This window comes from Coptis chinensis, chromosome 3 (genome assembly GCF_015680905.1).
Source record: "Coptis chinensis isolate HL-2020 chromosome 3, ASM1568090v1, whole genome shotgun sequence".
NCBI lineage: Eukaryota > Viridiplantae > Streptophyta > Magnoliopsida > Ranunculales > Ranunculaceae > Coptis > Coptis chinensis.
Window position 1 is genome coordinate 38,193,264 of NC_141458.1, and position 25,509 is coordinate 38,218,772.

Below are 25,509 nucleotides of genomic sequence, written 5' to 3' on the forward strand. Positions count from 1 at the left end.
CTTAGGTGTGAGTTCGGGTGATCAAGATGGTAGAACTATTGCGTCTACAATTAGCGAGGTTAGCGCATCTGATTTCGTTCTAGGTCTCCATGATCAAAGTTTTTTACATAGGTAAGTCAATTTGGAGTGTTATGAGTTTCATTTTTAAGTTTGTTAAATGAATCATCACTAATTAGGACGTTTTAATGTTTGATTTAGTATGTTCCCTTTTTTTCCCACGATTACAATTTCTATGCCTTTTAAATAAGCTATCATGCCTTTTGAGACAATCCAACTCCCTTATTACTGCCAACAATATTATAGAGCAACAACACATGTTACAGCTGCCAACAATATTATAGAGCGACAACCGTGTTCTGACTACTCAATAAATCCATGTTCCAATCCACGTCATCGCTGATCAAATCTAATATCCATACATGGCGGCGTAGCGATAATCCCCCTGCGCCATCTTTTTCATTAAAATTGGCAAATTGAACATTGCCTCCTCATCCCAAAACGTTCTAGAGTATTACGGTAGTTTTTGGACACTTCTAATCGTGGGCATTTGGACATATGTGGTAGAATTAGATGGCGTCGATGAAGACGGAGATGCTGCGGCGAAGTAGATGAGGATGCCGTGGCGAGAACCAAATGATTGAGCAGCCTTTAACGGCTGCGGATTGTATATCTTTTGCGAAGAGGACATCGGACGTGGTAGTCTCCATGCGAGAATCGAGGAAAATTGGCGGTCGCGGACTTCCCTCTTAAGCCAATGCCGCAACATCATAAGCTCTAGCTGCCATTTCAGGTGTAATAAATGTTCCAAGCCAAATTCTAGACTTATTCGCTCGCGAACTTCACACACCCATTTAGATCCATTTCTTTGCCTCACTCCTCGTAAATAGGGTGTCGTGTTTCTTTAAACTTCTTTCGCCGCCCTGCTCTTCTCTTGTGACTTTGAATTCTTTGGGCGTGAATCGTTTGTGAGACATATTGTTCGGTTGTAGATGAAGAAGATGAAGTTGGAGAAGAATCATATTGAAAATCCATTGTTTCTTACCACAAAGGCTGTTGCCAACTTCACTTAACCATGATGACGACCGTGGAGAAGCGAGGAGGTGTTGGGGCTATTGGCGTACTCCCTTCCATTGAGTTCGAACATGAATCCACCACTTGTCTTCCACCATGCACTTCTCTATCCGACTTTTAACACCAAAGAAACCTCCGTCGTCCTTCTAAATAAGCTATCATGCCTTTTGAGACAATCCAACTCCCTTATTCGCCAACAATATTATAGAAGCGACAACCGCGGTTTAAAATTGCCAACAATATTATAGAGCGACAACACCTGTTACAGCGGGCTTACTACCCATTTCTTGTTAAATTAGTAATTGGTGGTAATAAATAGTAACACACCATCATTAACGATAAGTGCACCTAGTCTTCTTCATTCCTAGTACATAGTACTGCTTCTTGGACATGGTATATTGATATTGTTTCATTGCTTGCCTTCATATTCTTTGGAGTTGTCATGACCGATACATCCTTGGCCGGGTCAGTTTTCCTTTTGATTGTTAAAAAAAACCCATGAGCTCATGTTGGCTCATGGGAAAATAATATTGTTGTTATACTTTATGGTAGGCACCATGCATGTAGTGTGCCTACTAAAAATTCAATAGCACTAAATGCTATATAACATAACATTGTAAATTGGAAGCAATTGCTATAAGGGGGAAAAATTGAAAGTATAAATTAAAATTAGTCTTTAAAGGGATTTTTTGGGACTTATTATAGAGCCGCCGGAATTTTAGATGAAGCAATATCCAATCAAAACATCTTTGCTCCCATAGCGTTACAAAGTTTTGATAAATTTTGACATTTGTCTATGATTTTGGTGTGTAATTTATACTATGACATATCAACATTTAACTCCTTAACACTTAACTTTTCAACGTTCAAGATATAAGATAGGCCTTTGAGCAATCAATACACTTTTATGGGCGTCTACTTGACTTTATCATCTCAACATTTAACTCCTTAAAGCCAACACTTAGCCTTTCAACATTCAAGATAAGCCATTTCAGCAATCAATACACTTTTCATGGACTTCTACTTGACTTTATCATCTTCATACCAATGAACCTCAACTTTGTGAATAAAAGCTTCGGTTCAAAATAAATGTATTAATGTTTCTCAGCTTAGTGAACTTGATGTGTAATTGTGGTTAAATGTAGATGTAGTTTTGGATGGAAATCCAAAAAATCCATACTATATTATGGTTCAAATCAGTGAGAGATAATCTAAGGAAAATCTAATCAGAAAATCTACTTCAAATGCTTATGAAGGAAGATGAAAACCCATCAAATTAGTTGTAAAACCCCTAAAGACCATCTCATATGAGACTAATTCAGAAAGTACTAAATATAGTAATCAACTATAAAGAATAATGGTCGAACTGTTAATTTAAGACATGTTAATTTGACTTGTGATATTTAATTTGGTTCTCAAAAGCTCCAAAGCGGAGACAATATATTTCATTGTATGATAACAATATTAAAAGAAGGAGCGGACACCATTTAATAACCGATCATCCCATAAGGTGAGATCTATACTCCTGAAATTTAAATCGACTATTGAATGTCTTGAACAATGAAAATGATTTTTATCAGATTAAAGAGCATATTTATCCACAAAGATAAAGAAACACACATACCAAGTATTAATTGGATATATTTTATAGAACAAAGATCACGATAAATGCAAAAAGGAAAAGAACATCTTGAGAGGAAGTTATGTACTTGATTGTGATACGAAGAACATCTCTTGAGACTTGCGGCACCATTGTCGTATCTATCTATTTTGAACTTATGCTTGTTCTTTTCCCCGTGCATTGCCATAATGCCATATATGGACCATTGCAAATCTTATCTGCCGGGATTAGATGCTGTGTAATCTGTTTTCAGGTGTAAGAATCACAAAACCTTCACTATACTCTAATTGTAGTGGCCTTTATGGTCTTGCCCTACATTAATAAAATTTACTTATCAAAAAAAAAAAAAAAAAATGAATCACAAAATCCCACCCCACAGAAATATAGAGGAAATAATTGTAGAGCTTATACCTCTCGTTCTTTCTAGACCCACTCATTTTACAAAGTTTAGCAGGGCTTCTATGCTAGAGGTTCCCCGGCCATTTTTAATTTTACCTAGCCGCTGCTTTAATGATACTTGCAAGTTTGATCGAGTACTTGATGATAAGAGGCGAGTCCCTCGTCCCCTGTGATTGTGCAATTTACATTTAACTATAGGTGAGGGATAACTCGAAAACGATTCAGCCTTCCATCATCATGACTCTCACACAACCATCTCCTCCAATCTCTCTGCGGCTCATCCACCACCTCCACTACGTTCTTCTGTAAGGCAGGACCAGGAGCAGAAAGAGAATTTGTACAGCGTTGCCTCCAAACTTGCTCTATGTTAGAAACCCAAGCTACAAAAATGACCTCCACAGCGTACAACCTAGGCTATCCTCATCAACACTTATTGCCACGCTAGGCAAGTGGACCATGCCCTCGAAGTCTTCTAACATACCCTAACAATTGACTGCGCCAAACTTATGCCTCCACTCTTTGAATACAAATCAATCAAAGGGTTACATACTATTGGATCAGTTTCAAAACTATAATGCATAATCTTAGAGTGAATTTGATCAACATAGTGAAAACTCAAATTCTCACACCACTACACGCCCTAAGAACAGTAGCAAAAAGTAGCATTGTTAAGACTTAAGACATATACCACTTACATTACGCGCTAAAACCCTAGAAAAATAAACACAACCCCCGACGATACAATTTCTTTGCTAGAAACACATAAAAGGATAAAATAAGCAAACCAACCTTAACTTGCTTCAAGTACTCCTCTTGCTTCCTCATTTCCTTGACTCTGCGCCTCCTAGGCGATTTAAACAAAATTAAATAGATCAAGACAAGTAATATAGAGGATAACCTTTTTCGTTTTACATTATTTTTTTGGGGATGGGGTTGGGGTGTTGAAACATCACTGAAGGCGATGGACCCTCTGTGGCAAACTACAAACTTCATCGGACCGCTCTTTTCTCGGCATTCACAAACTCTTTTCATGCTTCAAACGGATCAAGATATCTATAAACGGAATCAATGTAGTGAGAATTAACTGTAGAAAGTGTATATAAGGTTCTTCAAAAGTAGTCTATAGAAGGGTAAATATACCCGCATACATAGTTTTCGAGGAAGAAAGAGATCAGAGGGGAGAAAATTCAAATCGTATTACCGCGGTGTATTTCTTGTACACTTGATTAACCAGCGACAAACCGAATGGGCATTTGTACTCCAGCCACAAGGCAAATCAGGTGCATGTGCTACATCTAAGTACATTGATAAATAATCTACATTGTTCCCCTTTGGATAAATCAACACTTTCGCCTATCAAAAACACAAAATTGTCAGAGACTAAAAAGAGCTTATTATATCAAATAGCTCTAGTAAGCTCTTGGCAAAACATGTAAAGAATCGGAACTCTCGCGGACTTTTCTTTTCGTGGTCAATGACCATTTGTGAGAACTCTACATTCCTAGCAAGAGCGCCATTTGTTTCATCCCTTTGCAACAGTATGAGACAAACAAACTAATGCCGATCAGTTTTCCCAGCTCCGCGCTTTCCAAAATACAGAGGCTTTGGCTTGAGATTACGAATGACCCTATCCCCGCTATGGAGAGTTCAGAAGAATCAAGAGATTTTTTCCGATTTGGAGATTTGAGAGAGTTTGGGTGTTTGGCGACAACTTGGGTTTCTTTTTGGATTGTTAATTAATTCCTTACCCTGACATACAATTCAAATGAGGTATTTTTTTTTTTTTTCTCAAAAGACATGTGAAAAGACCTAATAAATTTCTATAAATTACAAAATAGACCAATTTTAAGGGTATTTTTCTTAAGAAGGAAAATAAATATTCTGAAAATATGGGTTTTTTAAAAAAAATTGTTGATGTGGCTCACTGTGAGCATCTTGGAAAAATGGATACCTATTATTCTTAAACCCATCATGTCTGGGCTATATTTAAGGGAAGCACTTGGAAGTTTAACATATCCATATCCAATAAGTAATCCATATCCATATCTATTAACTAATACATATCCATATCTATTAACTAATACATATCCATATCCATATCCATATCCAATAACTAATACATATCAATTAACTAATCCATTGTTTTTAGAATTTTTTTTTTTTATCCCATCGTACATTTGAAATAATGAAATAATCGTAGCTTTGTTTTTGTTTTAGCATAACACATGAAAGGACAATTTTAATTTATATTAAATTAGAGAGCAGGCCAAATTCAGGGTTAGTTTGGTAAGAAGGCAAGTAATTATTTTTCAAATAGGGACTATTTTAAAAACTTTGCTGATATGGCTCACTATGAGCATCTTGGGAGAAACGGATATTAATATAGGTAGGATGAGTACTCTTTTTATGGACTTGGTTTTTGCCTTTTTTGGACTCAAACCCAATTTTGACACTTGTCAGTTTGGGGCCATTGCCTATGCGCGGATCCTACCAAAGGAGCTCCGTGTCACCAAATTTATTCTCAAGAAATAAGCCAAAATGCCTAGTTTCGAATTTTAATCAGTCTACGACAACTAGGTTTTGAAACCATTGATAAGGATATTTTTTTGTTTATAACTACTAGAAAAATCAGATTTCACGTTTTAATTATTAATAAGGATAGACTTGACTTTTTATATTTGGTATGCACTAATGTCAATGCATACTTCGTATACCAAGAAGTGGTATCCACTGACACTTGTGCATACAATTTTATTTGTGATGTTTGGTATGCACTAACACTTATGCATACCATTTTCTTTGTGATGTTTGGTATGCACTGACGTTTGTGCATACCTCGCATACCAAGAAGTAGTATGCACTGACACTTGTGCATAACATTTTCTCTGTGATGCTTGGTATACACTGACGTCTGTGCATACTAAGGTAGCATACTAAGGTGGTATGCATCGACACCTATGCATACCAGGGTACTATTGTCTTTTTCGGACAAAAGTCAACTATTGTCATTGAGAGTGTTTTTGAAATGCGGGTGGGTTTTTTGGTTTATTATTTCGTAATTTTGTCCTTTTTAGTTTTGTCCCCATTTATTCTTGAGTAGTTGTAGTTCTAAAAGGACATCGCAAGTTACACTAAAATAACTGGCGATGCAGGCGTAAGCGGAGAAGGAAGGGGCGTAGAAGAAAGGGAGAGAGTGAAGAAGGAGAAATGGGTTTCAGCAGTGTAGTTTGTGAGATATAAATTTTTTTTAGTGGGGGATACAAAAAACCAAACTAAGCCCTTGTTATTACAATCAGCCTACAACACATTCAGAAGAACACTAGATGGAGTTTTGTCTTACGGTCTTACCAAACAAGTTATGGTTGTGAATAAGAGTGCGGACGGATATCCAAAAATCCAAATCCGATTCGTATTTGAAAATTTGGATATTATCTGAAAATTTCAAATATTGGATTTGGATAAATTTTGCTATTCCGAATTAATTAATACAATTATATTCTTATATTCTTAATTAAATATATAAAGTAAAGAGACAGTGAGACAAGACTTTCGTGTCTTGTTATAGTACTAGCTAATGCCTGTGTCTTCGACACGGATTTCATAAAATTATTGTGTCACTTTATTGTAATTTGCATTAACACTTAAAATAACATGCCAAAATCAGTTAAAATTATATAGCAAGAACAACATAAATAGTGTTGCAGCAAAGCTACATCCCAATACCCCATAACCACTACTTGAGCACTACACGGGAGAGAGGCAATGAAAACCATAGAAAGATCATTAATAGCAATGCCTATCAGGCATGTCACCCACAAAAAAGTCAGATCTCGAAATTCACCTAGGTACAGATTGTACTTGAAGTATCTTTATATAATTTACATCTACGTTTTAAAAAACGAGATGAAAAGATAGCACTTAGATGGTTTTAAAGCATTAGATAAGTCCATCCAACAAATTAAAATATACAATAGATTAGGAAGTCAATCCTCGGTTGTTTTTGCTTTACGTGGTCTTTATGTAGAATTTCAAAGGGTATGTTTCCCAAGTTTTTTCTGTAACTGCAATAGTAAGATAAATATTCTAAGCCAGAACCTAAGGATCGCAATTACACTTCAAAACAAAAAAAACCAAATATCCCTTTTCCTTTTGTTGCTGGGTATACTATAATTATATTAATATCAAAAGGACGTACAAAATTGTTAGAGAGGGTGGTAACAACAATCTACTCCGATCCCTGAATTATCTACAGTCCAAGGAGTCATTATGGAGAACTATGTTATTGTTGCATTTGTCGATACCTTGGCTTCTGCATATTGAAGTGAACATAACTTTTGCATAGTTCTTGATGCCTTAAGCCATCTGAATTCCTGCAAGGGCGCAAGGCAGTTGTCCCTTGCATTGTTTGTCTCTTAAACTAGCCTCACACCAACCTGGCACACTCCTCCATCTCTACTAAATTCAGTTGTTCTTCCTTGAGGGTGTATCAATCCGCATTCTCTAGCTGAGTAAATTGCCAAGGATAACAACAAAATGTGGGAAAATCACTTCAATCAGTTCTCACTTTTGAACCCAAGATTTTATTCCAAAAGAAGATGGAGCAGATGCGAGAATAAACTGCAAAGCAAAATCTCTAAAAAAAGAAGCTACAATTGCAAGTAAGAATAAGGATTGTGTGGGCAACTACCATCCTCGTTCTAGCACTTGATTCCATAGTTTATTCCCCCTATCAAGAAACAAACAGATTTTTCTGGAATTTTATTTAAAGGTTCTCTTCCATGTCTTGCTTTTCACCATTAAATAACCATTTTTTGTTTTGCCACTAAACTTTCTTGCTTTTGTTTCAGTTAAAAGTGCATACACAGTGATAAAGTTAAATCAAATATCCTCCAACATAACCAATACAGTAAAGAGGAAGTGAATGTGAGGATACCACACACTTTTAATTGTTATTATCCTAAAAGAGGGTGGAAATATAAAAGAAAAACAATTCATAAAGCATTGCTCAGTACTAATTCCCTATCCTATATTTATAAAATAAAGCATTTCCACCAAACTCAAACTCACCTAAAGTAGACTTGTCATAACAAATTATTTCACATTCCAACAATGCTTCCTCTTCTCATCTCCCTCTAAGCATATTTGTTCGACAAAATCTACAAATCTAACTACAAAATAACCAACGTCAAATTGTCGTTTACAATGTCCTAGCAGAAGGAACTTAAAAACTATAAAACGTGCACTCACAAAAATATTACAATTGTTAGTTAGGCATAGTTTAATACGATTTTTAATTTTTGAAAAACAAATACTATAAATCATTTCCATTACCTTAGTATCCAGCAGTCAAAAGTCTTTGCTAATGATCTCATTCTTTTTCTTCAAGTTAATTGCTTCCACATTATCCTTGTAATACGAACCCTTACTTTCCCGTGGTCTTTTCCTGAGCGAAGTTTAGAAGGGTTTTGGTAATCATACATTGCCATTTCAAGTTGTACCTGTAAGATATTAAAAAATATTGATAAAAAGACTTAATAAAAGAAGGTGTTGCTGTTGATTAAATTATGCAAATGCTAAGCATAAATGGCTGACACAGGAGCAGCTAAGTTTTCCTATATTTAGTATGCTTTATGTGAGTTACATGACATATGAAAACCTAAGACCTGCGGAACGATTCCATGTTCTCTAAGAACGGCATAGAGGTATGCTCATACATTTGGTTGCACTGAGTTGGAACTTCTAATTTCAGTTGAGGCACTCAATCTCCAAACACTTGAATGATAGTCCATTTATCCCACATAATGTACGTGTTGGTAATCTGAATCAGCATTGTGCATTTATTTAGAGTGCCAACACAAAATTTCCATAATCCATGGTAGAACTCAAAGTGTAGTAGTAGCCAGTAGGCACACCCAGTTTCATGAAAGAAGCACAATTAAGCATATATGACACATACATTTTTAAGCTAACAGTAGTACTGTGTCCATAAGTTAGCAACCAAGATTTAATAGAAAAAATGACCATATAAAAGAAAACAAAGAAGAAATTGTAAAAACTGCATCAAACTAACAGATAAGAAAATGCCATACCTGAATTATTCACTTGAAAAGAGCACTAATCGAAAAGGAAGGGTATCATGAAGGTTGTGTCAATTACGCAAGTTATTGCCATATATATAAAAGTATACATAAGTCGGTTATTGTGGAAACCATTAGGTGTGGGGAAGATGAATTCCATGCTATCTATAGTCTATGAGTAGCGATGAAACATAATGGACGGAGCAATTAAACATCTATTATTATCTTACTGCAAACACCAAAACCCCTTACTGCAAAAATATTAAAAATCAAGGACAACCCTCTCTTTGATTAAATTCCCATATCGACACTCTAGTGTGAATAGTTTAAAAAGGTGGATAAACTCTTTTCTTAGATAAATTATGTTCTTAAATAAAAGATAGCATTGCATATAAAGCACTCAGATATCTAACCGTAGAATTGGTTTGCTGAAAATCAAAAAATAAAGTTCAGGCACGCTCTTATTCTCAACATTTGTTCAGATTTCTGATACCTATCTAGGAGTAGTACGCTATGGATATAAAAAACTTAGATATTTAGCAATGATCTTAATAGCATGATACCTGATTTTGAAGACTTAAGTTCAGCCATTCTACCCATCTGTTGATCTTAGTCAAAGGACGTGTGTCAATGATTTCAAGAGCATTAAGCGTCTTACATGATACCAAAACAAAAGGAAAAGTTAACACATCAGATGAAGTTGCACATCCAATTGAATCTCACTTGGTCAAGAAAACCAAAAAAAACAAAAAAAGTTTACACATCACCTGAAATGAAAATTTTCATTTGATAAGTGTTCCCTAAACAAAGACAAAGAAATTGTTAAAACAGAAACTGAAATAGAGGAGGGAAAAAGTACGTGAATATTGCTTTGCTATTTGTATTTTGATATCTCCCAAACTATATAATTAAGAATGACAAATATTGTAACGCATGACATGGTGAGGAGGCAATATGATAAAAATGAAAGATAAGATGATACATTGACCTGTTTTTACAGTTGATAACATCCTGGGTGTCTAAATATATGTAGACCTTTGTTCCACTAAGCGATGAAAGAGAAAATTTTCCTACAACATAGTATTTATTTAGACATGAATAAGTGTTCCCTAAACAAAGACAAAGAAATTGTTAAAACAGAAACTGAAAGAGAGGAGGAAAAAAGTACCTGAATATTGTTTTTCTATTTGTAGTTTGATATCTCCCAAACTATATAATTAAGAATGACAAATATTGTAACGCATGACATGGTGAGGAGGCAATATGATAAAAATGAAAGATAAGATGATACACTGACCTGCTTTTATTGTTGATAACATCCTGGGTGTCTAAATCTATGTAGACCTTTGTTCCACTAAGCGATGAAAGAGAAAATTTTCCTACAACATAGTATTTATTTAGACATGATATATGCATTATTTTGCTTCGTGGAGTAAAAAATAACATACCGATAATATAAAGGTGGAATAAATATATACCTTGGAAATCTCTTAAATCAAGTGAAGTTACAATGACAATCACATTTTCTAACCTGCAAAAGCCACTGTTGTATCATGTGCCATTTTTTTTTCCTTCGTTGAGAACTTCGAGCTTTGGAGAACGAAGGGATTTTGTGATCTTTGGAGAATGAAGGTTCTTTTGTTCATTTTCACGATTAATGTCACAGCCCGAATTTCTAAACAATAACAAAGTGAATATTTGAAATATAAAATCTCAAACATCACTAGGTTCACTTGTTTAGGAACCCAGACTATGACAGGGGATACTACACATACAAAACCCTAACAGCCATGTCATAAAAGAATCAACTTAAATTAAAATAATCCCAATAATTATCCACAACTTCTTTATTAAGATAACATCCTTCCAAATAAAATATCAAACAAACTATCAGAATAAAATTCCTCACTACCATGTTCTCATGCCATGAAAAAGGTAAACTACGTTATTACATTCTTCCAATAAAGAATCAGACCTAAAAGAAAACTAACGTTTGCTCGGTGCACGGATCCCAATCACACGTAGCTGCGGTTCCACTGCCTTCCACCTATGTTCCCAAGAACACACCCACGTTGCCAAAACAAAGCAAACATGGGTCAGCAAAATGGAATTTGCTGGTATGAGTAGACTAACTACATATAAATATTTTAGACTTTACTTATCCAACTAACACTTTAAATCTATCATCACCTAATCATTCTCAGCTTGGAAGACAGGTAGTTCCGTCATCTCAACCGGCATAGTTTCTTCCCAAGCAAAACTTCCATTTTATTAACTTCCATTTTTATTAACTCATTTAAATAACTCTTTTTAATATCTAAATAATTGCATTACACTTACCGATATCCACTGCTGTATAAGGGTAGGACCGCGTCCCTGCACAAAATATTATTAAGTCCTACCCTCCTGCAAAAGAAAGTTAGAACTTGTATATAACCTATGTATATATCCTATATGTATTCAAAAGTAAGCCCAAACACACTCTCATAATCAAATCAATTTCTCTTATCAATTAATCAATTACTTTTCTTATACACCCACCCTTTAGTACCTACTCCATGATTTGCACTCCACACATTTGCCAAATCACACATTCCTGTGTGCCTCTCTCCCACCGAATACCACAATATCATAGCCATCTACGGGCTTTCATACACATATTTCACGACCTCTTTGGGCACAAAACTTCAGGTCATTCATGGCACATTCAATGAATACCTTAGGTCATTCCCGCCACATTCAAGGAATACCTATCATATCACTAACGGGCCATTCATGGCACATTCAATGAATGCCCGGGTTATTCCGCCACATTCAAGGAATACCCAATCCTACATTCCATTACACTCAAGGAATACAACTAACCCGCAAGGGCGAATACCTTAGTTCCTCTTTAGGGCGGGTCCAAACGCAATCACGGTCATTCATGGCACATTCAATGAATACCGGGTCATTCATGGCACATTCAATGAATACCCTTATATAATAACACTAACGGGCCATTTATGGCACATTCAATAAATGCCCACCTAACATATGACTTCATCATCATAAATTAAATTCCAAAACTTGAGGTGGAGAGTTCTAAAAGGGTGCGGTAAGTTTTGTTTACTTTATTATTGTACTTTATTGCATAGATTATTTGAGAACGTAGGAATATCTTGATTCAATTATTTTTGGTTTCTGGCGTTATTAATTTCATGAATGTATAAGTGTCAACGCGTTGTGTATATCAAAAAGACCGAAAAATCACAAAGCAAGTAAATACACGTACACAAGTATATTTATAAAGGTCCTAGCCTAAGGTCAAACACGTTAATAGTCCTAGACTTATCCTATTAGACCGAATCATAATTTTAGGGAAAAGTCAAATTTTCGGGTCAACTGGTCAAAGTCAACCCTGGTCAAAGTCAAAGTCCACTCTGGTCAACAGTCAAAGTCAGAGTCCACAAACTCTTCTAACCCAAAGGCCCAAAGTCTAAGGCCCAAAAATAAAAATCCAAAAGTAAAAAGATATTAGCCCACACGATTTTGGCCCAAGCCCAAATTCGTTTTTGCTACTGTTCATCTCCTTCCCTCATTCAACTTCCAGCCACCACCGACCACCACAACAGCCACCACCGGCCATCCATGACAAAAAGAACCCAGCGGTTTTCATCCTCGCAAAAACCCCTACACACCTATCCTAACAATTCATGATTACGTTATCTTTGTAAAAATCACATCCCGCCATTAACAACCTTTGGAGCTTCGACAGCTCCTCTCCAGACCCAATCCACCTAACATATTCACCTCAACCCAACAACCATGTCCCAACAAAAATCCAAACAACAACAACATTCAAACAACACATTACAAATCCGGACGGTTTGGGGTCTTGGTCGAACGCCATTAATGGTCGTTTCAAGGCTTCCCTCACCCAATCAACCCAAACACCAATTCGATACCCAACTCTTCATTACCACAACCAAACATCATCAATAACATTCAAATTTAACACTTCAACATTTCCACAAATCAAAAATGAAATATACTTCAACCACAAAACGGGAAGGACGGTTTGGTGCTTTTGTGTCTTGATGGCGGCGCCATTACCACCGATGTCCGGACTTCGGCGGTTTAAATGCCAAAAATTCGAGTCCCTAGTTATTTTTTTGCGGTGTTTCCAAATGGTATCTAACATAGTCGACACCATTAACAGAATCGGCACCCTTTAACAGAGTTTACCGGATAAAAAAAAAAACCAACATTATTGTAGCAGAAACAAATATTTAAAAGATCGTCCGGACTACTCACCGTTTAAAACCCGAGCTTCTTCGAGCGAAACCCGAAAAACCCAACGTCTACTGGCCGCTAGCGAAACTGGACGATCTTTCTTGTTCAAACCCCTTTTTTTTTTTCTCGGTAAAAATTTTTTTTTTTTTTCTAAAACTCCCGTTTTGTTTTTCCCTAAAAACTCTACGTGAGAAACCCCTATTTTCTGGTTTTTAAAACCTATTTTCTGGTTTTTAAAACCTCCCCGAAAACAAGGGTTTTAAACCTATCTACTTACTTACGGGCTTTTATCCAAAAACTACTAGATATCTTATCTCTGTTATTTATTTACATTATTATTATTATTAATATTAATATTATTATAGGAAAAGCAAATAAAAGCCGGGCTGTTATAATTAAAGCTTTGGAGAACTTAACCGAAGGGTTCTTTAATTTCACAATTAAGCTCTTTAATTAATTCCTAATCCACACCTTTTATGTAACAAAGAGTGGCCTAAATTCCTATTCGACGCAACAATATAAGCAAGGAATTAGAAAAATAATCATGAAAAGTTTAGGGGAAACAATGTAAGTAGAGAAATAAAAGAAATGCACTGAAGTGAAGGAACTTAATAAATTAGCTGGTCAGGGGCTCTTACCTTTGAAATGTGACTGGTTGGACGAAATGCAAGAGATTCCAAGCGGTGCAACACGTGCCTGATGATCTACTCAACAATAAATGAACTATATGTCGGGTCTTCTTGCAACTGTGAGCCCTATCGCAGCCCATGTGAACAGCCGATCATCTGACTGTTTTGAAACTCTGATCTCTGGCCTTTGTGGCTATTCACCATGCTCTGCTGCTGGGACATGTCTTGATACATTCAATTCACTGTACGGAAACTGACACTCAGAGGACCTGCATTGGCATGGACCTCTCGAGCGTCAATCTGTCTTCGGCCGGGGTTTTGTCGCTTTCGTCGGGGGCGGCTATGTTATCACCATCCAAAGGAGCAATAGGTGCTTCACCTTCTGCATTGGTTGGGTGTTCATCAGATGACTCTTGTGTAGCAAGTTGAGGAACTGGGGGTATTTTGCTCAGCATATACTGGTGAATTTGCAAGCAGTCTAATAAGTTCAAAGCATACAGTTCACAACTTATAAAAAAAATTTATAGGGGATTCAAGTATAGAATTTAAACATACCTCAAGAATTAGTCTTTGGCGTTCAGACGTTCCAAATTTTGGCACTGCCCCACGCGATCTAATTGCCAAACAGCGCCTTTCTTCTTTCTTGTAATCCAGTGAGCCCAAGGCACCATTTGGATTTGTGCGCATGAATGCAATCAATGCAACTAAGGTTGTTTGAACTGCCATTAAAAGTGGTGGGTCGAGGGATATGAAAAGCATGTCAAACTTTGGGCAAACAAGAACATACTCATTCAATTGGAACTCTTTATCCAACTCAAACATCCTTGTATTTCATATATACATTAATCAGAACAACAACTCCAGTTATCTATCTTTTATAAAGGTCTATGTTTAACACAGAACTATAACAGAAAAGACAAACATAAAATTATCAATTACACCGTACCATGTTCGTAAAACTTCACATCTAAAAGGAAGAACCTAATACTTAATGGCAAGAGAGTCAACTATTAATAGTCTCTCCAACTTAATCTTTAAAATGATGGAAAACAATTAAATGCACATTGTATGAAGCTTACCGCTCCATGATGGCTGCCAATGCTCAGGATGATAATTTGATATGCTAAGATAGATCTTGGTTTGTGTCTCAAAACGGCCATTTGGCTGCAAAAATAAAAAATAAAAAATAAAAAAATCAACATAAAAAAAATAAGCACACAACATAATAGATCAGAAAAGTTTTACTTTAAGAAACTTATATTGAGCGCAGTCCTACATAAAATATGTAGAACTTTGTGGTATGAGTGTTAAACCGTTACCATTAATTTGACAATGAAAGACTGTTGGAGAGCTACATCAGAGAGTTTAGAGGACAGATTAATTTCCACTAACACGTCTAATAGACCAATAAGTTTAGTTTGCAACATAGGGTTGTTTGCATATAGAAGCAGGAACTATCTATTGCAACCTGGCAGCCCAAACTTCGTACCTAATCCAGACTTTAACCCGAATGCATAAACAACAACAAACAAATATCAGAATCAATAATTTAATAATCAATTTTTTCGTCTCCAAAAGATGGAAAAAAAATTACGACACGCAAACTTTTAACGCGTACAGTTGTTTTAAGATGACATCGATAAATTAATGACAACTCTTTGGGTAAGCAGTAATCCTATGTTTTGGGTTCTCATAGCCCCACCTCACTTGCTCCAGTGGGTAGGAACAACCGACATTAGCAATATCCAAACTGACATTTAGTAGGTAAACTACTAAATACTAACTATAGAATCAGCTAACACACAAAAGGTATCACATATTATAGCTGAAAGTTGTACCTATGAAGATAAGGAAATAAAGATGAAAATGAAAACACTAATAGTAACAAAAAAAAGTCGTTCAAATAATTTGGTTACCTACAATGGAAATTTGGCAATTTTTTACTTAAGCAAAAAGTCACAAAGGAAGGGCACGTCTGAAAATGCAACTGACATGTATAAAAACATAGCTACATTTAATTTCTAAAACTCACATTCTAACAAATGTATATGTAAAAGAGCCGTTTAAGTAAAGTATAATGTGTTGTAAGTTGATGTTGTTTTCGCTTGCAACAACCAATTCAATCTTTTATAATTTCACTCGCAAGCAGTCACTAAAAATCACAAACTAATTCGATCTAAAACCCAATTAAATTACCCCAATGTTGTGATTAGCTCTATTAATTTTGGCATAGGAAAATTATTTAATAATGATATTTGACATGTTCAGGAGAAGTGTCTATTTTTCAAAGGCCTACTACGGATACGAAACTGGATATGGAAAAAATTGGAGAAAAGAAGAAATAGGAAATTAGGAAAACATGATTAAAGTAGCGCTTCTTGGTCAAAGTAGCGCTTCTTTTTCAATTAATCGTCAAAGTTGATTTTTGAGTTAAGAACAAATAAATTACTTCATTGAGGCACTTTAACAAACATTATTTCTTCTATTATGCACCAAACACTTCCAGGAAAACGGTGAGGCCATTCACAATAAAAAGAAAATTGTTGCACCCAAAATAACACCAATTTACAACAGAAAATGCAATTAGATCCACTAAAATCAATTGGACACAGCCAATATAATTAAATCAAATCAAAACAAATCAATGCTAATAACCAAATCGGATTAAACTAAAAATGTAAAGGCTGTTAAAAACTTTACCTTGATACCTTGATAGAGGAAGGTTTTGCAAAAGATCATAAACACCTATACCCGAAAGCAAACAACAACAAATAAATATCGGAATCAATAATCTACGACTCCAAAAGATTGAAAAAAATTATGACATGCAAATGTTTTCATGTGAGCAAACATTAATCGATAAATTCATGATAGAGAGAAGCTTACAGCTAGAAACTAAAACGCGACTTCGGATTTGATGATGAAAGAATGCTGGAGAGCTGCGTCAGAGAGTTTAGAGAGCATGAGAAATGAGAGGGAGACTGCACTTGGGTTGAGAGCGGTGGAAACAGAATGGGTTTAGAGAGCGTTGAGTTTAGATCATCTCAGGAGATGAAGAGTTGCCTGCTTCAGGAGATGAAGAGTTTAGATTCGAGAGAAAGAGCTTTCTCTTTGTTCGGTTTCTCTTGGCGCGAAAGTGATTGCACTCCTAAGGGTTTTAACAATTAATACTTTTAATTATTCCTCATCCAAGGTGGCGCATTACGGACCCTCAATTTATACCCCTCAAAGTGAATCCCAGACGTGAGTCAGAAAACAGTCCTGTTTTGTTAAGTTGATCCAAATAAATGAAGTCAAGGACAGGAACCGGTTGGATACATGAATTTTGGGTTACCCCTCTTAAATCTAGCGGGATGATTTAATTTTTCGCCAAATAGTTGAGCCAGAATGAACTTTGAGAAAGCCCAATTTTTCACATTCACACTATGTCGCCCAATGGTTAGACTATGACGGCTAACGGTCCTTGTTATTTTACGCCAATGGTTATGGCTGTTTTTTTTTTTTTTTTTTTTTTATCAATTTGGTGTAGTGCACAATTATTTAATTTAAATTTCAATCTTTATATATATATGGAGAAGAAGAAATGTGTTATTGTGATGAACAATCAAATTGCGATGAGCGCTTTCAATAAAGGTTCATCTTCTTTACAAAATAAAAAATAATATTATGGAAATGGTATAAATTAAAATAATTTTGAAAGAGAGAAAATATGTGTTATTCATATATCTATTGGATTTCATTCATCGATAAATATTTGATGATAAATATCATAATTGAGTATAAAAAAAACTCATATCTAGAATTTGTGAGAGCTCATCATGTTCTTCATTAGAGAATTTGTGATGTGTAATGTTTTTTGTTTTGTGTGAAGGTTGGCGTTAAGCTGGCCAACTTGGCCGGTCTTTCAGCTAAGTTTGTTTGTTTAATCATTGGAATTTTCGGTTAAATATCGGATTAAATTGTTGGAATATTGGGTGAGATTTGGAGTTTTGAAATTTTCATATCACAATTTTATACAATAAAACAAAATGACAAAAAATGAGAAGACCATACAAAGTTTATGAAGACTTTGAAACAAACTAATATACCACATTGCATTTGGATTTTCAATCTCATTATTATCTGAAAAAGATCTTGTTAGTAGGTCATTTCTTTCAAACCATAGTGCTCATACATATCTGATTCAACTTTAAAGTTGTTGAGACCTAAAGTCGTGGTATTAACTAACGCCATTGCACACTCATCACGGATTAGCTTTACTCACATCAAGCCCCTACATATGTATCTTACACTTATCAAGAAAAACATTGATTGAATTGCCGAATGTAATTTTTGTTAAGAATCTGGCAAGCAAGACGATTAGTCTCAACACATAGTTGTGAGGTTGTAATATGAATTGTGAAATCCGGAAATAACTCTTAGTGCCTATGCACTCTGAAATTTATTTATTAAGTTACACACCCAGTGAGAACCTTTCCATGTGATTTCCAAACAAATATTATGTATATTAAATTATATGTTATCATATCTTATGGTATTGGATGGTATTTGAGATTTTTAGCTTGCCTCCAATATCTCAAATCTATATAATAAGACAGCTTGGTTTTTAAGTGGTTTGTGTGAAGCCTACATCGGATGGCTAATAGTTAATACAATTAGTACATCTGACGGTAGAGTTAATACAATCAGTACATTTGACGGTAGACCGGCATGATTAAAGAGTAAGTTGATTCCCATTAGAAAACAATCTTTATGAAAACGTACTCAAAAAAATTACTACTAACTTATCTAGAATTTATGAAATTTATCTAAATAACTTATCTAACTTATTTAAATTCTAACTTATTTAAATTTATGTAAGGTTATCTAAATTCTAATGTATTGATGATATTAATCCTCATAGTTTTTTTATCGACAAACTCTTCCGAGAGTATTTCCTTGGTGTTGTGAATTATCTATATAATAAAGCAGTTTGATTTTTTATGTATTTATATCAAGCGGTCGTTAATACAATCAGTATAACTGACGGTAGACCAACACGATTAAAGAGTAAGTTGATTCTAATTAGGAAACAATCTTTATGGGCATATTACCGTGTGAAATTGTGTATGTATGATGCACAAAAGTTCAATTTAAATATAAAAAAATAGTGGAAACACTCTTGATTTTTTTCCCAATAAAATTGGGGTTAAAATACTAAATTGACACGATTTTATTTTGCTAAATTTACCCATAATGACTCGAGTGGCATAGCCACAGGTTAAATTCTAGTATCTTATATGTAACACTACCTTGATCCACCATTCGATGCCAAAACAAAACCAAATAAGTCTAACTATAAATATAGTTATAATAAGAGTAACAAGTTAAAAAGTAAGTTATCACACGAGAAATCATGTCTATGTCAACATGCATTTTGCAATGGTTCATAAAATTATGAAACAAATGCGCGCAATTCACATTTTACATTTTTTTTTTTCATGTTTTCAATCATGTTGATTCGTGGAAATTTGGTTTTGTACATTGCAATTATAGGTGTAGCCATCTTATTTTAATCCAATTAAATGGTAGTTTGCACAAGTTTTGCCCAGTCGATAATTGCCAATTCCATGATTATTAATCAAAGTATCAAACTATATAAGCATGCGGCATTTGGTTAGCCCATGCTAAAATCTGAACGGTTGGAAGTTGACGCCGACTAATAATTTGCCAATTGATTTTATGCAAGATATTATTTGGTGAGTTGAAAGTTGAAACCAAAGTTAGAAGTGTTGGAATCTCCATTGTATTTCTAAATACTAGTGTGTGTACAAAGTGGAGGAGATGAACAAAGAGTGTTCTCTCCACTTTAGTGCATAGAAGATAGTCCCACATTGGTTATCCACTACAAGCAAGTGAAGTATAAGAGACATTCCTCTACCATAAGGGCACCTTAAATACTTTTGTGTTAGGAGGGAGGACTCACCCAAAGCCACACCCGCCCGTACCAAGTCGAGTCACGTCGGGATTGGGCTTGGGCTTGGGTTGGATGCCTCATAAAATGAAACATCTAGAAAATAGTCAATTTGAAACTCTAAATATCTTAGTAACAGACCCCACTTGCACTCCACAATAACAATCTCACATGCACGAATGTACAATAAGGTGAAAGATAAACCAAGTCCTTTTTTTCAACCATATAAACCAAATAACACAATAAAGGAACAATATTTAACTTCAAACTAATTCAAATCCTAAAAATTCAATCAATATAAAGAATAAAAATCAAGAATACGAATATGAACTATTTTCACTACCGAAGAAGAAGTTGGCGTTACTGTTTCTGATGGGACTAGTAATTGAGATGATGATTCTTCGACTTCAATTGTAATAGTTTGTTAGGGGAGAGATAGAAAGTGTACTTCTGTTTCTCAAAGTGTGTGTTCGTGCGTGTGCCCAACAAAAGTAGTGTTAGAAAGAAGAGGAAAAATCAAATATGGGACGTTCTCTCTAGCAAAAAATAATTACCATTGGAAGCGAGAAAATAAGGCACATGATGAAGTAGGCGCCCTGAGATACACTAGCTACTAACGTTTTAAGGCTATGTCTAGTGGTGCAGCAAAACATCAAATATGACGGAAATTGTAATCCAATGGTGCATCAAAATGCTAACCCGCCAACGTTATTAGTATAGATTTACCTATCGATACCACCAATTTTAACAATATAGCGTATGGGACTGGTGACTAGGGAGTTGTTGTTGTTGTTGTTTTTTTTTTTATATACATCATTGTCAAAGGCGGCTAGGTTTTTTTTTTTTGGTACGCCATCGGAGAAAATCATTGGGTCTTCAAACGGTATCCCACTAACCTTATACACTATTCTATTGTGGTTTGGTGCGATGGCGCCCCAAGCCATTGGACCAGTGGCGGAGCCAGGGGGCCCAGGGTACGCCCTGGCTCACCCTCAATTTTCGGCAGAAAAAAAAGTAGTTTTACTATTTGCAGAAACTAAAAAGTACAGCAAACTAAATGACAAAAGTCCATAAAGTACTAAAGTCCATAACCGACTCAACAATGTCTTTTAGAATTTAGACTATTACCATGACTCAAAAGTATTCAACTTGAATTAGAATTTAGATTATTACCATGACTTAACAGTATTCAACTTGAATTAAAAACCGACAAAAGACAAAATAAAAGCACAACACACACACTGAAACCAAACAAAAAGAAAACCCAATACCTTATACTCAATTTTGACTCTTTGCCTCATCAAAAAGTTAAACAAAATTACAAAACCCGCCCCCACTTACCCCACTTTTCCACAATTCCACCTTTCTCTATTATTCTAATTAGCTATCCATAATTTGATTAATTTCTAAAAGTTTGCTAGGTAAAGCCTAATATTATTAAATTTTTGTCTTATTTTTTTATCTTTTCATGTTAAGTTGATTTCTAAACCATGTTTTTAGTTTTTGTAATCTTTTTTGTGAATTCATTAAACCACATATTTTTATTTAATTTTATTTTGTGAATATCATAATAACATTGGTGGTTTATTTTAATTAGTGCAATTTCAATTCAGTTAATTAATGGTTTATTTTAATTATTTAAACAGATATATTAAAGTATTTGATCAAAGGAAAGTCGTCACCTGCTCAACCTACCCAACCACCTAATAACACAAATAATGTTGCCAGTGTTGAAGTAGGATCATCCTCAAAGTGAAGTCACCAAGAAACTGAGGATGGTGGTGTTGAACAACCCACGTCAAAGCGGGTTCAACGTGAAAATCGTGAAGAACTTGACTTGTCAGTCTTGGGGAGACCCACTGAGGAAAAATGTAACGCATGGTATTTTTTAAAATACATTTTTATTTATTTATTAATTAATTAAATTATTTATTTAAAAATTTGGTTTGGATTGGATTTTGGATCACGCTGGAACAGTTTTGGGCGAATGCGTGTTGAAACTGGGTTTGGACCCAAAGTATATAAACACATTTTAGAAAATAGGGTTCGAGAGAAAAATAAGATATTAAAAATGGAAAAGGTTGGTTTGGTTTCTTTGGAGGTGGAGCAGCGGACGGTTGGACTACGGAGGATTCGTTGGGTTTTAATTCAGGTGAGTAGATTAGTTTTCTATCTCACGAAATATGTTAATTATTCGGGTATTAATATTGGTCCTGTCTTTGGTAAAAACTAGCGTTATTAAAACGGATTTAAAATCTGTTGAAACTCCGAAAATTTGGTTTGAACTGTCAAAGCTTAAGCTTGGAGGCCGTCAATGGCGGCGAGCCAAAACAAGCATTTGTTCTGTATAAGGGTTGGAACTGTTCGAAGTTTATTGAACACTGTTGATATATATTAAATCTTGTTTGGGGTCGTTGGATGAGTTCAGGCTTTCGAAGCTCTGTCGAAGCTTCGACAGACGTTAATGGCGTCGACTTTCGTTTTGCTTGTTTTTAAATTTGTCGGCTTGAAAGGGGTTATTGTTGTTTTGTTTGGTGGGAGGTTGTCAAGGTGCTGCCAAAGCTTTGAGGGAGGCTTTAATGGCGCCGAACGCCTTTACTGGGTTACTGGAGGTTTTGGTTTTCGTTTTTACTTTTCGGGTTTGAACTGCGATTTGGGAGTGGGAGTATGGATTGAATGGTTTGTAGTGATGGGACTGAGTGAGGGCTGTCGAGTGGAGCTCGAAGCACCATTAATGGTGGCCGAATTTCCAGATCTAGATTTAGGAAGAGTTTTTGGTTTTGATGATTTTCGATTTTCGTTTTTATTAAAGTTGGTTGGTTTTTGATTTGTGACAAAACCTATTTGATGAAGTGAGGGATGGTGGCCGATTGTGGCCGGTCGATTTTGGTGGTGGTGGCTGTTGGCATCTAGAGAAGATGAACAGTAACCGAACTTGGGGCTTGGGCTTGGTTACTTTGGGCCGAAATGTTTTGTTTTGGTTGGGCCCGATTTGTTTTAAGTGGTTGGGCCTTTTCTATTTGTTTTGTATTTTGGACCAGTTTAGGTTAAGTTTTCTTGGGCCAGTTTCTATGAGTTTGTTTTGGGCCGAACCCATTTGTACTTTGGACCAGTTTAATTAAGCTTTGTTTGGGCCAGATTAATTTGGCTTAGTCTATGGGTTAGATCAGTTGATGTTGGGCCCGGTTTTGTTTTAATTTGTGGACCAGTTCAGTTAAATTGATGGACCGAACCATTTGTGTGTTGGACCAGTTTAATTAGTTTCCTTTGGGCCCGATCACTTAATTGTTTTGGGCGGTTTAATATTCTTTGGGGCCGGTCCCATTTGAACTTAAAATAGATCTACGTAGTCTTCCAACTTTTAGACTTTTGGGTTCCCAAGGTTTTGGGCTTGGCGAGTTAGGTCCGAACCATGACGCGTCGTACGTGAAATGAGCTTTACGCCTTCGACCTTTGACGAACCGAAATGCGCAATATTATCGAACCTATCGAGCATGGAAAGCAGCAGTTCGACTTTTGTGATAATGGTTTGACTTTGATTAGGACATGTTGACTTTGGTAGGACACATTGACTTGGACTTTGACCATGACATGTTGAGTTTGACCTTGACCATGAGGTGTTGACCTTTGACCGTTGACTTTATTTGACCGACCGACTGACTTTGTGGATTATTTGTGAAGGTTGACTTTTCCAGTTTTCACATGTTTGATTATATGGACAAACATAGTAATAAAATATTATCGTATATCAGATAACCCGGTTGGTCATTATCTAATTTAGATTTGGCGTGAAGTAGTGTGTAAAACATATATATATTGGGGCTTTGATTGTGGAATGGATCGCCTAAATTATCACGCTTTTTATGTTGTATGTTATATGGACACATATAGTAATAAAATCTTTGTGGAAGCTTTAAGTATATATTTGGTTGTCATTATCAAGAAAGATGTGACATTGATGTTGTGTATTTTGACGACGTGACGATATTGAGATGTTAGGAGACATTATATTCCTAATACGCTATATAAAAAGATGTATCACGATCGTTGAAGCATTGTGACATGATATAATATCTTTGGGATAGTTATATTAATCTAATATCTTGGAGAAGTGTATATACACCCCATTATTTTATATGTGAGATCTTTAATATAGTATCGGTGAATATTTTCACCTGCGGAGTGTGGTGTAGAATAATATATTGGGCGTGAATGAAGCGAAAGTGACTATGAGATATAATTGAGATGTTTTAGATATTATGGCTTAGTCTGATAAGGTAATTGACGCGCATTGATATAATAGAAATGTTTATGAGTCATTAATGTATGACACTTTGAATAAATTACATGCGAAAATAACGAAAATCCTCCTAAACTTCGTGTGATTACCAATAACTCGGTTAATCTGAATGGCGCTTCCGACCACTTCGGCGTTCGGTTAAAAATGAATGGCGTTTCCGAACGGGCGTCCCCTACAGAATAATAGTGCCATTGATTATTCCGATTCGCCAAAAAATAGAACGATGATCGCTTAATATTTTATCCGAATAGTGGCGGTGCTTACATAGATTTGGCTTCCGGTGTGAGGATTTCCGGTGTCATGGCATCCATTTCGGGGTGGTTACGGAGTGGCTCATTATGTAAAGGGAGGCATGTGGATATATGTGTTCGCGTTGGGTTCGATTTGGTAGTGGAAACTAGGTAAGACATAGATCTGACGTGAATTTTAGGGACACACAAAGAAAGCCCCAAATAATCTAATTATGGTAATGTGTTGGTTAATGATGTATCTTTAGATAGATGATTGCGATATGCTTCATCGGGTTATAGTTTAGTTAGAACCTAAAGCTACTCGATGGAGGAACTACACTTTATTTATTATGTGTATAGTTTTTGTTGTGTGGTTAGTGGGAAGTTAAAGAATACCAAAGGAGGAACTACCCGCCTTTAATTATTATTCTTAAGGATGTTGTATTTGTCGTTGAAAGTTAAGGCTCGATTGGAGAACTAACGCCTTGTGGATTGTGTAATATATGTATAAGTATATTTGTATTTAGCATTACTCTCACACCAAAGATTGTTTATAATGTCGACCCGATTTGCATGTTTGCTTATCGGGTGTGTTCATTCAATGAACATAGTTGATAAGTTTTGACGAGGGTTTAGTGTTGAAGAAGAAGAGCTAGCTAACAACGCCTTTGTGGTTTGCGTTAGCATCAGATTTCGGGATGTATTTTGTTTTCCCGGCGTGATATAGATTTTTCTGCATAAATGTATTTGTACTTTCATTTGTAATTTTAAATAAGGAGTTATTGAAAGAGATTTGTAACCTAATCTTATTTGTAAATTTTTGTAATGAAGAGGACATTTGTTTAAGTTAAAATTTTTATTGGTTTTCAATTATCCGCGATATTTAAAACCTGTTTATGGGTTTTGGAAGTGGAAGTCGTCACACCCGGAGATCAAGAGTCGGGAACAAATAAT

At 35.5% G+C, this 25,509-nt stretch overlaps 1 pseudogene; it reads right to left on the minus strand.

Moving 5' to 3' along the window:
* Positions 1 to 14,265: 14,265 nt before the first annotated feature.
* Positions 14,266 to 15,296, minus strand: LOC147509510 (ubiquitin-conjugating enzyme E2 32 pseudogene; annotated as a pseudogene).
* Positions 15,297 to 25,509: the final 10,213 nt, after the last annotated feature.